Source organism: Pristiophorus japonicus, chromosome 14 (genome assembly GCF_044704955.1).
Source record: "Pristiophorus japonicus isolate sPriJap1 chromosome 14, sPriJap1.hap1, whole genome shotgun sequence".
In the NCBI taxonomy this organism is placed as follows: Eukaryota; Metazoa; Chordata; class Chondrichthyes; family Pristiophoridae; genus Pristiophorus; species Pristiophorus japonicus.
Window position 1 is genome coordinate 6507614 of NC_091990.1, and position 12858 is coordinate 6520471.

The 12858-nt window shown below is 43.9% G+C and overlaps 1 protein-coding gene across 7 annotated transcripts in view; it reads right to left on the reverse strand.

The window, feature by feature from the left end:
* qkia (QKI, KH domain containing, RNA binding a) overlaps positions 1 to 12858 on the reverse strand; it is a 102494-nt gene that overhangs the window by 18683 nt on the left and 70953 nt on the right. The window lies entirely within an intron of this gene.

Genomic DNA, 12858 nt, shown 5'->3' on the forward strand with positions numbered 1-12858 from the left:
ATTAAAGGGCCAAACACTTTTTATTCATTCATGGGATGTGAGCGTCGCTTGCATGCCAGCATTTATTGCCCATTCCCAATTGCCCTTGGGTGGTGAGACAACAGAGTGGCTCGCAAGGCCATTTCAGAGGGCAGTTAAGAGTCAACCACATTAATGTGGATCTGGAGTCACATAGGCCAGACCAGGCAAGAGCATTAGTGAACCAGATGGGTTTTTACAACAATCTGGTAGTTTCATGGTCACCATTACTGATGGTAGCTTTTGAAAATTCCAGATTTATTTAATTAACAGAATTTAAATTCCTCCACTGCCGTGGTGGGATTTGAACTCGTGTCTCCGGATCACTAGTCCAAGCCTCTGGATTACTAGTCCAGTAACATAACCACTATGCTATTGCTCCCTTCCTTTCTCTGATGTTCAGAGCTTCCAACAGCTGAAAATTTTAAATCAGATTCGTGTTGATGTCCCAAAAGACAATCTCATATGCAGTATGTTTTTACCCATGCTACGTGTGGCAGTCAGAGATGAATTAGTGCTGCTTCTGCCTGGAGACAAGGCTGGCTAATCTTCAAAAGAAAGCCCACAGTTCAGATGCTGTGCATAGACAAGTGGCACTGCTTTACACTACTTGATAAATTTGCAGGTTATAAAGTTAAACAGACTCCAGGGAAATAGATGCCATTCAGCCTTTATACTTTATTCTGCTAACTGGTGGCAGCTGTGCTGTAAACTGCAAGTGGTAGACAGTTTTTCTAAAAAAAAGAACATACCTCTACCACCCCTAATAGAAATCAAAGATAATTGGTGAACATACTACGAATTAGTCCAATAGCAAGAACATCTCAATCCACTTATTTTAGAAGATCCTAACAAAAGGCTGTTACAAGATTGCTGGTGCTTGGACCTGGCTTCATCAATATTTTATTCGAGATTATGCTATCCATTTGCTGCAGAATGCATGCTTGGTTTGAAGGACTAGACACAGATCTATGCACACACATATATACACATACTAGTCTTGCAAATGAGGTGTTACACCTGAAACCACACAAAACAGATACCATTAAACCCAAAATAACTAGGACTAGATTCTAAGGTTGCCCCTGCAAAGGGACCAATTGACCTGTATGCTGCATTTGCTCAGAATATACAAATATCCTGGTTATTTGAAGCATGCTTTAAAAATAAACTGTACTGAACTCCTCTGCTCTTCGAATAGTTCCGTAGAATTTTTTACATCCACCCCGAGGGGGCGGAGATGGGGACTCTGTTTAATGTCTCATCAGAAAGATGGCACTGTTGACAGTGCAGCACTCCCTCACTTCTGCACTGAAGTGGCAGACGAGATTATGTGCTCGTCAAGTCACTGAAGTGGGGATTGAACCTACAACTTTGACTCGGGGGCGAGTGCGCTACCAAATGAACCATGGCAGACACCTATAACCCCCAATATCACATTCCTGGAGAAGTCAGAAGAAGTCAGTCAAAGATAAGATTTGATATAGTTGATAGAACAGCATTGCTATCTGGCATCTCCTGGGTATTGGTTTGCATAAAATATACAACAGTTGACATTCTACTCCACTTAGTTTTACATTTTTTTTTAATATATGGTGGAAGCCAAAATTGAGCAACTACTCATTTTGAATACGAGTGACACCAGCTTCACTCTGCCCCCAGTCACAGCTACAAAATCAAACATTTATATTTAAACCATGTTCAGGATGATATGCCAACAAGAAACTTCAATTGCAAGTGTAACTGGATCAAGTCCAAGTCTTCTCTTATCCACTCGCACAGGATCCTGTTTTGTTGAACGTTATTACACTACGACTGAGATTTGAGAGCGTTTAGCTTTGAAGCCCAAACTGCATTTGTAAGCATCACACGCCAAGATGCTTACTAATTCTGCACTGAACACAAGTAGCTTACACATTCCAGGAATGTTATAATGGTTACCTCATTAAGTCAATTATAAAATTGAAAAAGATTGTGGATTTCTCAAGTTAGCTGAATGAAGCTTCAGTCAAGTCTCTCTGATCCCGACAAATACAAGAGATTCCATTTTATCCAAATTGCACTCAAGCAATTGTAAAAACCTGGAAACTATTTATACAGTTGATATTTAAATTCAGTTTTAAATCGTTGAAACTACAGACGTGCATGAAAATACCCTCGCACGTCCTAAAATTGGAATGAACAGGGTTGAGAAAAAGTGACTCCTTAACCAAAATCATCATATTCCATGCCTGTGCATCAATACTAAATCGTGGTATAAAGCTACATTTATATTACCAGCATTAAGCACCCAAAAACGTAACAGCACTGTAGTATGAATGAGGCACTTCCACCTTGGTTACTGAAATAGGTGTCGCTGGGCAACACGTTCCATGGATATGCATTGCAATTACATAACGGGGCCAAGTACAAGCAGTGCTGCAGCGTAAATACATAGAGGGCTCTTGTTAAGAAGCAAATTCCATCCATTTCTAAATCTTGGTGGTTTTAATTGTCCAGCCCTTCAGACTGTGGAATGTGAACTTTGATTTGGAGCGCCAATGTGGGCAGGGAGAAAATAGGTATTAAAAATTTAGAGGTAACAGTTTCGGCCTTGATAGCCAAAGATCTAGATTTATAAAATTGCAGAAACTGCACAACACCCTATTGCAATGCACAGCCAACACTTTCAATCTGCATTTTCCCATGCATATTTAACAGTTAACACTATCCGTGCCTCAGATACAGAGCAGCTGAAGGCAACAGATGGGGTAAAATAGATCAGCTGTTGCAACGAGAACATCTGGTGCGTTCTTCCATAAAAGACTAAGTCTGCCTTAAATACTCCAAGTCCTTGTCGAACACTCACAGGATATGTGGTGGGGAAGCCAGCCATATCATCCAAATTCTGCAGAACAGCTTTATTTGCTGATTCAACCAAGGAGAGCAAAATTAAAAGTTCTTAAGCGCTCGTGGGAAAAAGTAAATGTAATCACAGAGTTACATGGGACCACTTGAGTTGAGCCCACAATTATAACAACATTAGATATCAGTATCAGAAATGTAAAACAGGCTTCCAAATGGATCAGCTGTTTAAGTTACACAACGCTGGACTATAGAAGTTACAAGGTTCCAGGTCTGCACTGAACGGATCTCAGTAAAGGCAACCAAAGGGATGCTACAGTTCATAGAATGATACAGCACAGACTGAAGCCATTCTGCTCATCATGCCTGTGCCGGCTCTTTGGTAGAGCTATCCAATTAATCCCACTCCCCTGCCCCCCACCGCCCCCCCCCCCCCCAATCAAATATTTATCCAATTCCCTTTTGAAAGTTATTAAATCTGCTTCCACCACCCAACCAACAACTTGCTGCATAAAAAGAGTTTCCTCACGTCACCTGATTCTTTTGCTAATCATAAATCTGCCCTCAGCTTACCGACCCTTCTGCCACAGTTTCACTTTACTCTATCAAAACTACTCATGATTTTGAGCACCTCTTTCAAATCTCCTCTGTTCTAAGGAGAACCACCCCAGGTTCTCCACACAAATCCTTCATCAATGGTACCATTATCATAAATCTTTTCTGCACCCTCTCCAAGGCCTTGACATCCTAAAGTGTGGCTCAGAATTGAACACAATACTCCAGCTAATGTTTTATAAAGGTTTAGCATAACTTCCTTGCTTTTGTATTCTATGCCTCTATTAATAAAGCCAAGGATCCATCTTTCTTTTCAAAAAAAAAGACAGCATTCTCAACTTGTTCTGCCACCTTCAACAATGTGTACATATACCCCCAGGTCTCTGTTCCTGCACCCCCTTTAAAATTGTACCATTTAGTTCATATTCCTCATTCATCTTACCGCATCACCACATTTCTCTGCATCAAATTTCATGTGCAATGTGTCTGCCCATTTCACCAGTCTGTCTGTATCCTCATTATTTACTACATTTCCAAGTTTCATGTCATTTGCAAACTGAAATTATACCATGTATACCCAGTCCAGGTCATTCATGTACATCAAAAAGAGTATCAATACCAAGTCCTGGGGAACACCATTTTATATCCTCCCCCCCTCCCCTCCCCCAGTCTGGAAAGCAACCATTTACCACTATGCACTCTGTCCCGTAGCCAATTTTATACCCATGCTGTCACTGTTCCTTTCATCTCAATTGGTCCCTGTGCTTGGGAAAGATGGAGGAAAGAAAAAGAGATCTCCCCCTCCTGATCTTCATTCAGTGACTCCAGTTGAAAGGGAGTTTGCATGGACATGTGGCAAGGATCAGAGATCAGGCTCAGCTGTGATTGGCACGCGTTCCCCTCCCCCCCAAATCTATGGGCTCCCACTGGGAGCTGCCACTAGAGTGAGTTTGTGGCACTGCTCCCGAGCAAGTCAGGAGGAGTAGATAATACTCAAAACAAAAATTGCAAAACAAAAGTTATGCGGCAACTATGAAAAATGGGCTCAAATTGGCGAACAAATTTAATTTAAAAAATATATAAATGCAAAGTAAACCTAGTAGTTCACTTGGGTCCAGCAACTCCAGTAAAACATTGTACTGTACCTGTACTTCAAGGAGCAATGATGTGTGAACAATATGGACAACTAATAAATTATCAGGGATAGATAATCACAATCAGCAGCAGTTTCCAATTGTTGATGTGTGGATGACTCCCTGCAAATAGCAACAGTATCAATGGCCTTGCATCTTAATGTTCAACATTCTGCTCTGCACAAACAAAAATAGCATCACCATTGTAGAAAACGTGTTATCTGTCAGCAAGTACAGAAAGAGATAGAAATCTATTGACCTGAGGACCTCGCCTCGAGTTTGGGACCCAAGTTTCAAACCTTACAGCGGGTGTAATGAGCGAGAGTAGCTAAGCCATAAAGACTACAAAGATCCAAAATTTGCTAGTTAGCTGATTGGGCCTCAGGCATAAGTTATGGGGTTAGGAAAGAAAGGAGGCACAAGGAAAGCTGCTCCTAAACACTAACCATCAAACCTCTTGCTGGTAGTATGCTAATCGACGGGATCGGGAAACTGCTATGGCGATTATCCCTCCCATGACTCAACATTAATGTTCATGTGAATAATGGACTTGGGCGACATACCAGAAGGAGCCGAGAACCCTTGCAACCACGAGGAGAAATTCTTCAGGAAAGAGCAATTAGCAAAACTTCCATGATCAAATTTTACCCAACTTTTGAGCACTGAAGTCAATAACAGGCTCCCCCACACAACTGATGAAATCAAACACCAACCATACTTCACTGCTACAACTCATCCCCTGATAATTAGCACCGAGATTTGCAAACATCCAAGCAGATTTCCCCACCCCAAAAAATGTTCATGTATCATATCCCAAGAGGCAAAGAAAAAATTCCCAAGCAGGTGTCCCTGCTTAGCGCAGGATGCGGATGTATCACTGCAGTATTAAAAGCAAAGCAATTAAAAGCATTAGACCAATGACTAATCAAATTAGTGCAGCTTTCTACTTGCTTGTCAATACGGATCCAAATTGCACTATTACAAAGCTACATTTTAGTGCACTGCGAATTATTTATTCAATAATGGGAACATTTTTCACACTGGCTGCAACAAAAATCTAAAATTGCTCTGTCCATTACAATTCATGAACATTTACACATCTTAGCCTCAATTATTCAATGGGAACACAATCTTTCATTGTATTTTCAAACTGGGTGCTCAGGTTTTTGATTCCGTTGAATATATCAAGCAGCAGTACTGGAGCTTTGAACTAATTGACCATATTTCTGCACCCAAACTTCCAGAAGAATGGGTCACATCAGGTCATCATCATCATAGACAATCCCTCAGAATCAAGGAGGGCTTGCTTCCACTCCCAAAGTGAGTTCTTTGATGGCTGAACAGTCAGATATGAGCACCACAGACCCTGTTACAGGTGGGACAGACACTGAGGGAAGAGGTGGGTGGGGCTAGTTTGCCACACGCTCCTTCTGCCGCCTGTGCTTGGCCTCTTCATGCTCTTTGCGTTGAGACTCGAAGAGCTCAACGCCCTCCCGCCACCTCGGGTGGTCTCCGTGATGATGTCGCATTTTACCAGGGAGGTTTTGAGGGTGTCCTTTTAACGTTTCTGCTGTCCTCCTTTGGTTCGTTTACCATGAAGGAGTTCCGCATAAAGCATTTGCTTAGGGAGTCTCTTATCTGGCATGCGAACTATGTGGCCTGCCCAGCGAAGCTGAGAGAGTGTGGTCAATGCTGGGTATGTTAGCCTGGTCGAGGACACAGATGTTGGTGTGCCTGTCCTCCCAGAGGATTTGCAGGATCTTGCAGTGACATATCTCCAGCGGCTTGAGGTGCCTTCTATACATCGTCCATGCCTCAGATCCATACAGGAGGGCGGGTATTACTACAGCTCTGCAGACCATGAGTTTGGTGGCAGATTTGAGCCTGGTCTTCAAACACTCTTTTCCTCAGACTACCGAAAGCTGCACTGGCACACTAGAGGCAATTCTGAAGCTCCGCATCAATGTGTGCCTTTGTTGATAGGAGGCTCCCGAGATATGGGAAATGGTCCACGTTGTCCAGGGCCACGCCGTGGATCTTGATGATTGGAGGGCAGTGCTGCGACAGGTTGGTGGAGGACTTTTGTCTTACGGATGTTAAGCGTAAGGCCCATGCTTTCATATGCCTCAGTGAAAGCACTGAACTCCAGGATATAATCAGCCTCTGAATGTGGTAGTGCAGCAGTTCAAGTTTCACAGCCCCACCTGGATGCTGCTGGTAGTTTTATTGGCGTCGTCCGTATACTGCAGCTCAACGACAGAGGTTGGAGTGATCTTGGACCTGGCCTGGAGGCGGCATAGGTTAAACAGCTTTCCACTGGTTCTGTAGTTTAGTTCCACTCCAGCAGGGAGCTTGTCGATTGTGAGGTGGAGCATGGCGGCGAGGAAGATTGAGAAGAGGGTTGGAGCGATGACTCAGCCCAGTCCGGACGTGGATTGGGTCTGTAATAGATCCGTTGGTAAGGATCACGGCCTGCATGTCATCGTGAAGCAGGCGAGGGATGTTGACAAACTTTTGGGGGCATCCGAAACAGAGGAGGAGGACGCTCCATAGACCCTCACGGTTAACAGTGTCAAAGGCCTTTGCAAGATCGAAAAAGGCCATGTATAAGGGCTGGCGCTGCTCCCTGCAACTGTCACGCTGCAAAGATCATGTCTGTTGTGCCCCGTAGGGGACAAAATCCACATTGTGATTCCGGGAGGAGCTCCTTGGCCACAGGTAGCCAGTCAACAGAAGAACTAAAAAAAAATGTTTTATAAAAAAGGTTAAAACCCAGTTTGTCAATTATTGCAGGCTATTTATGTCACACATACACGTATCAGGTCTGCAGTATTCCTTTAAATTTAGTTTTCCCATGTTACCTGACAAACACTCAAAGCAATTTACAGCCAATAAAACTACCAGCAGCATCCAAGTGGGGCCGTGAAACTTGAACTGCTGCACTACCACATTTAGAAAGAACTACCACTTCCTCCCCCCTCTCCTGAAAAACAGCAATTCAGGCCCGTACCCACTGCACCTGTATTCAAGCGAGTGAGTGAGCTAGCTACTGTTGGGGTGGCGTGGGGAGGAAAGAGAAGATGGAAGGAGAGGGAGGAGGGGGATGAAAGAGAGCAGGGAGAAGAGAAGAAGAGGGGTTGGGAAAGAGATGGAGGAGGGTGGAGGAAGAGATGATGCCCGAAACTGCTGCTTAACATTGGCAAACAGCATAGACAAGTGCCCACGGCAGTGGCCTTCTTGGTGCTATGTTCACCCACTGAGCCATCGAGGGAGAGGTTGAGTGGCCATCATTGCCAGTACAACAACTTGCAGATTTAATAGGGCATTTAACACAGTAAAAGCGTCCCAAGGTGCTTCACAGGAGCCTTCAGACAACATGACACTGAGCCACACAGATATTAGTACAGGTGATCAAAAGCTTGGTCAAAGTAGGTTTTAAGGAGTGTCTTAAAAGGAGGCGAGGGAGGGGTCTATCATCTTGGACTCATTCCAGATAAGTCACAAAATAAACTTATAAAATCAAAGTTATTGCAATACTGAAGGAGCAAAAAGTTGATAATCCCGCTAATCAGTTCAAGGTCAAAGGTGAATGAATGAACTCACCCTAAATAGACAGGCACCATGTATCTTTGGGAAGAAATGCTGCTTAAACTTTTGTCAACACTGCAACCTTTCTCTGAACTGTGCATTACAGTACAATTGATTTGTAACTGAGATTATGAACCACATTGTTCTATCTATTTTTATTTCTCCAGGTGCAAGCCTCAAAACCCCTCATCAAATCAGAGTAGCCTCAAGTAATTCAGTGTCAGCACTTAATTCAATTCCAGCATTCTTTTGAAGTATCTGGGTCAAACTGTGGATTAACTGTGCCACAACAATTAAGTTGCAAAGTATTCTGAACCAGTCTATTGGTATATTCAGTACTGTGCATCTTGAAAAATAGCTTCTATTGGAAAAAAAGCTCCTCTGGATCCAATTATGCTGTATAGTTCAATATTCCAGGTCTTAAGGTGATGCATCCTTTAATACTTGGAAGAGCTAGCCAAGTATCTTGGGATTTTCTAGGCTAAACACAGCTCTGGCATTCAACCAGTTTCTCTTCCTTTCGCCCCAAAACAGACAACTTATACTCTGGGTGCAGCTCCAAAGGCACCATTAGTACAGGGCAGGGATCAAATCTGTCCTCCCCGAGCTCACCTTAGGACACCTGTGTTAGTGTGACAGGTGTACCGCCCCAGTCAAACTCCCCACCTAGTTACAAATGTACAAAGAGGCATTGCATAACACTGCGTTGCAATCAATTAAATGTCAAAAAAAGGCAAACTTCGCCGGAGGCCACGAGATCTCTGTGGGCAGCTTTCTGGCGCCAGCAGTGAGCGCTTTTGCTTCACCGATGATCGCAAATTACAGGTCATGAGCAAAATGTAGCGAAGCATCCCCCCCCCTACCCCCCGCAGTTCTAAGTAATAACTCAAAATTCAAAGAAAAAGTAACTCATTGAAGCCATGTCTTTGGCACTTTGTGCAATAATGCAAAATAGCAACGATGGGCAGGGAGAATTTAGACCTCCAACTCAGATTTGAAAGCTGACTAGAACCAAATTGACTGGAGTACACCTTGGTACAACACAAAATTCCCAGCCCAACACTGCAAAAACAAAGCAATTAAACCTGACAAACTGGAGTTGTGCCTGGAGAAAGCAATTCTGAACTAAACACTAGTGAGAATTACTGGACACTACAGGTTTGTGACTGGTGCTGGTAATGATGGAAGCAAATGCAAGTGATGAAATAAAGTACCTGTACTGCAAAGCAAAGCTTCTCGTCCTGGGTGCAACTTTTTCCCTTATGCAGCAACACAACGACAGCACTTGGGTACAGTCTCCTGACAAACATTACACGCAGTGCTCACCACATCATTCTCTATCTGTCTTAGTCCCTCTTTAGAGGTAGGGGAGGGAATGAAAACTTCCTATGTGCATGCAGAAATTCAATGCACACGGAAGCAATAAAGTCACTAATTAAATCTGGTTTGTATCTCACTACCACCATTTATTAGATTGCTCCATTTAGCCCAACAGTTTACAAGAATGGAGAATCAATCCTTTATGATAAAAAGTGCAAGCGGTCACCCACCACTATTTTCTTTGCAGAAAAGTCTGCATCTTTAGTATTGCTTTTACAACAGTTTATAAGAAATAGATATGTCAAAGAAAGCTGAAACATCACAAAATTAATTAGGCTTGCAAAGGGCCCCCTTTTACAACTCAAAAGATCAACAGATTTAAAACTCAAATCTTTTGGAGTCAGTCTGCTCGATTTACACACTATACAAAACACAGTGATAATTTGTACTGTTGTAAACAAAACTGCATCAGTGTCAGATTTTAAAGCATGTAACTCAAATGATGAGCTTTAGCAGTTGTTTGTACGATCGGAGACCAAAGATAGAAAGATTCCACCAGTGAAGCTTTTGGAATTCAAAACTCAACAGTAATGAGAAACTTTCAGTATGAACATAAGAACATAAGTATTATGTTCTAGCCCCTCGAACCTGCTCCGCCATACAAGATGATCATGGCTGATCTGGCCGTGGACTCAGCTCCACTTACCCGCCCACTCCCCGTAACCCTTAATTCACTTATTAGTTAAAAATCTATCTGTGACTTGAATACATTCAATGAGCTAGCCTCAACTGCTTCCTTGGGCAGAGAATTCCACAGATTCACAACCCTCTGGGAGAAGAAATTCCTTCTCAACACGGTTTTAAATTGGCTCCCCCGTATTTTGAGGCTGTGCCCCCTAGTTCTAGTCTCCCCGACCAGTGGAAACAACCTCTCTGCCTCTATCTTGTCTATCCCTTTCATGATTTTAAATATTTCTATAAGATCACCCCTCATCCTTCTGAATGCCAACGAGTAAATACCCAGTCTACTCAATCTATCATCATAAGGTAACCCCCTCATCTCCGGAATCAGCCTTGTGAACGGTCTCTGTACCCACTCCTGAGCCAGTATATCCTTCCTTAAGCAAGGTGACCAGAACTGCACGCAGTACTCCAGGTGCGGCCTCACCAATACCCTGTACAGTTGCAGCAGGACCTCCCTGCTTTTGTACTCCATCCCTCTTGCAATGAAGGCCAACATTCCATTCGCCTTCCTGATTACCTGCTGCACCTGCAAACTAACTTTTTGGGATTCATGTAGTCCTCGTGGTGCAACGGTAGTGTGTCTGACTCCAGATCAGAAGGTTGCGTGTTCAAATCACGTCGGGATCATTGTTTTAGCGGCCACGTGGCCTAATTGATAAGGCGTTTGACTTTGATTATAACCGCAAAGTTATTAGATTGCAGGTTCGAGTCCTGCCGCGGTCAACTTCGCTCGCTACGTGAAATTTCCTAAAAGAGTTTCATGCACAAGGACCCCCAGGTCCCTCTGCACCGCAGCATGTTGTAATTTCTCCCCATTCAAATAATATTCCCTTTTACTGTTTCTCTCTCCCCCCCCCCCCACCCCAAGGTGGATGACCTCACACTTTCCGACATTGTATGGAAAGTCTGATCCCGGGTTGGAATTCAAGTCAAGTCTGCAGTCAATTTCCAATTTATCAAAACTTATTAAAAAGGCTTAGCTACCTTCAATGGCTCAGTAGTTACTGAATGATTTATCCAGAAAGGCACCGGGTTTGGTCCTTGGGCTGTACTGTGTTAGTTATCGCAGCAGCTGGGGCATAATTAGCTTGGTGCTTCAGAGTCAAGGCAGTGGGGGCAGGAAGTGAAGGAATCAGCCAGGCTTTCCAATTCCGATCTAGAACCCCCACTGGACGTGTACATTGTGAGCATCAACTCATGCAGAATCAATTCCAGTTGTGGCATCCAGTTTGCTTGTGAATGAGAACAGTGATGGCTCATATATGACTGGCCACAGATGAGGCCGTGGCCACAGATGAGGCAGTGAATGGTACCCAAAGCTTGCGGAACTGTGACGGCATGATAGCACATTCTGGGAGGACAGAAGAGCAAGAGGACCAGGCAAAAATGTTCTTTAAAAATGAAAGGAAAGAGAAAGAGAGAAGAGAAAGGCAAGTGAAAAAGGGGAAGGTGGGAATCTAAGTACATCATCGAAATATGCTACTCACCTTGCAGAAGGTACTAAAATTTCCAACACTTAGTGGAAACCTAACATTTGGGGGCGTTCCTCAAGCCAGAAAGCCATCATCTCCCAGCTCAAGGAGCTCCAGATTAATATCAATTTCTCATCTCCCCTGGTCTGCAGGGAACCTCGCGTCTCCACAACGGGGAGAAGGAAAATCAAATCTGCCCAAACTCAAACATATCAATACGATTCAAAGGCAGAGAACTGTACTACTGCAGCAGCAATCAGGTAATAGGTTGGAGGGCCTTCGGTCATCTATGGAAATATTAAAACTCCCTCCAGTAACAAAAACTGTGCAGCTATTTCACTTTACTCCAGGGGGAGAGGGGGAGAAATCTGGCCAAGTGTCAAATGGTCACAAACTGCTGATTTCACTGACATAATGGGCCCAAGTTCCCACATGATTTGCGCCTGATTTTTTAGGAGCAACTGGTGGAGAACGGACTATCTTAGAAATCGCAATTCTCCACTTTTTTTTTTCTGCAGTTCTAGTCAGTTAGAACAGTTTCACTTTGGAACAGAATTTTTTCTTCAAAAGGGGGCGTGTCCGGCCACTGACGCCTGATTTCAAAGTTTCCAGTGAAAACGTACTCCAAACTAACTTAGAATGGAGCAAGTGAAGATTTTTGTAGAACTGAAAAAACCTTGTCTACACATTTAAAAAAAAAAATCAGGCGCTGCTTATAAATTAGGTGTCCGGAACGCGGTGGTGGCGGGGAAAAGAGAAGGGAAGTCATTAAATTCTATAATAAATCCTTATTTATACTTATACAAATAAATCCAACCTGAATAAAAATTTATAAGCAAAGAAAAGATTAAATAAACCATCTTCCGACCTGTGTGAAAGTGCTTCAGCCAGGGAGAATGCTGCAGGAAGCCTCACAAGTTGAGGCAGCCGTTTCCGCGGGGGGGAGGAGGAGGAGACAGTGAGAAGGCTGCAGGAAGCCTCAAGTTCAGCAGCCATTCCTGACGGCTGGGGGCGCGCGTCAGGAAACGACTGCCTCAACTTTGAGGTTCGGTCGGGGGGAGGGAGGGAGGGGGAGGTCAGGTCGGGGGGAGGGAGGTCAGGTCAGATCCAGTCCGGGGGCGGGGGCAGGAGTCGGGTCGGTGCCGGGTCTGGAGGCGGGGGGGGGGGGTTGGCGGGACTCGGGT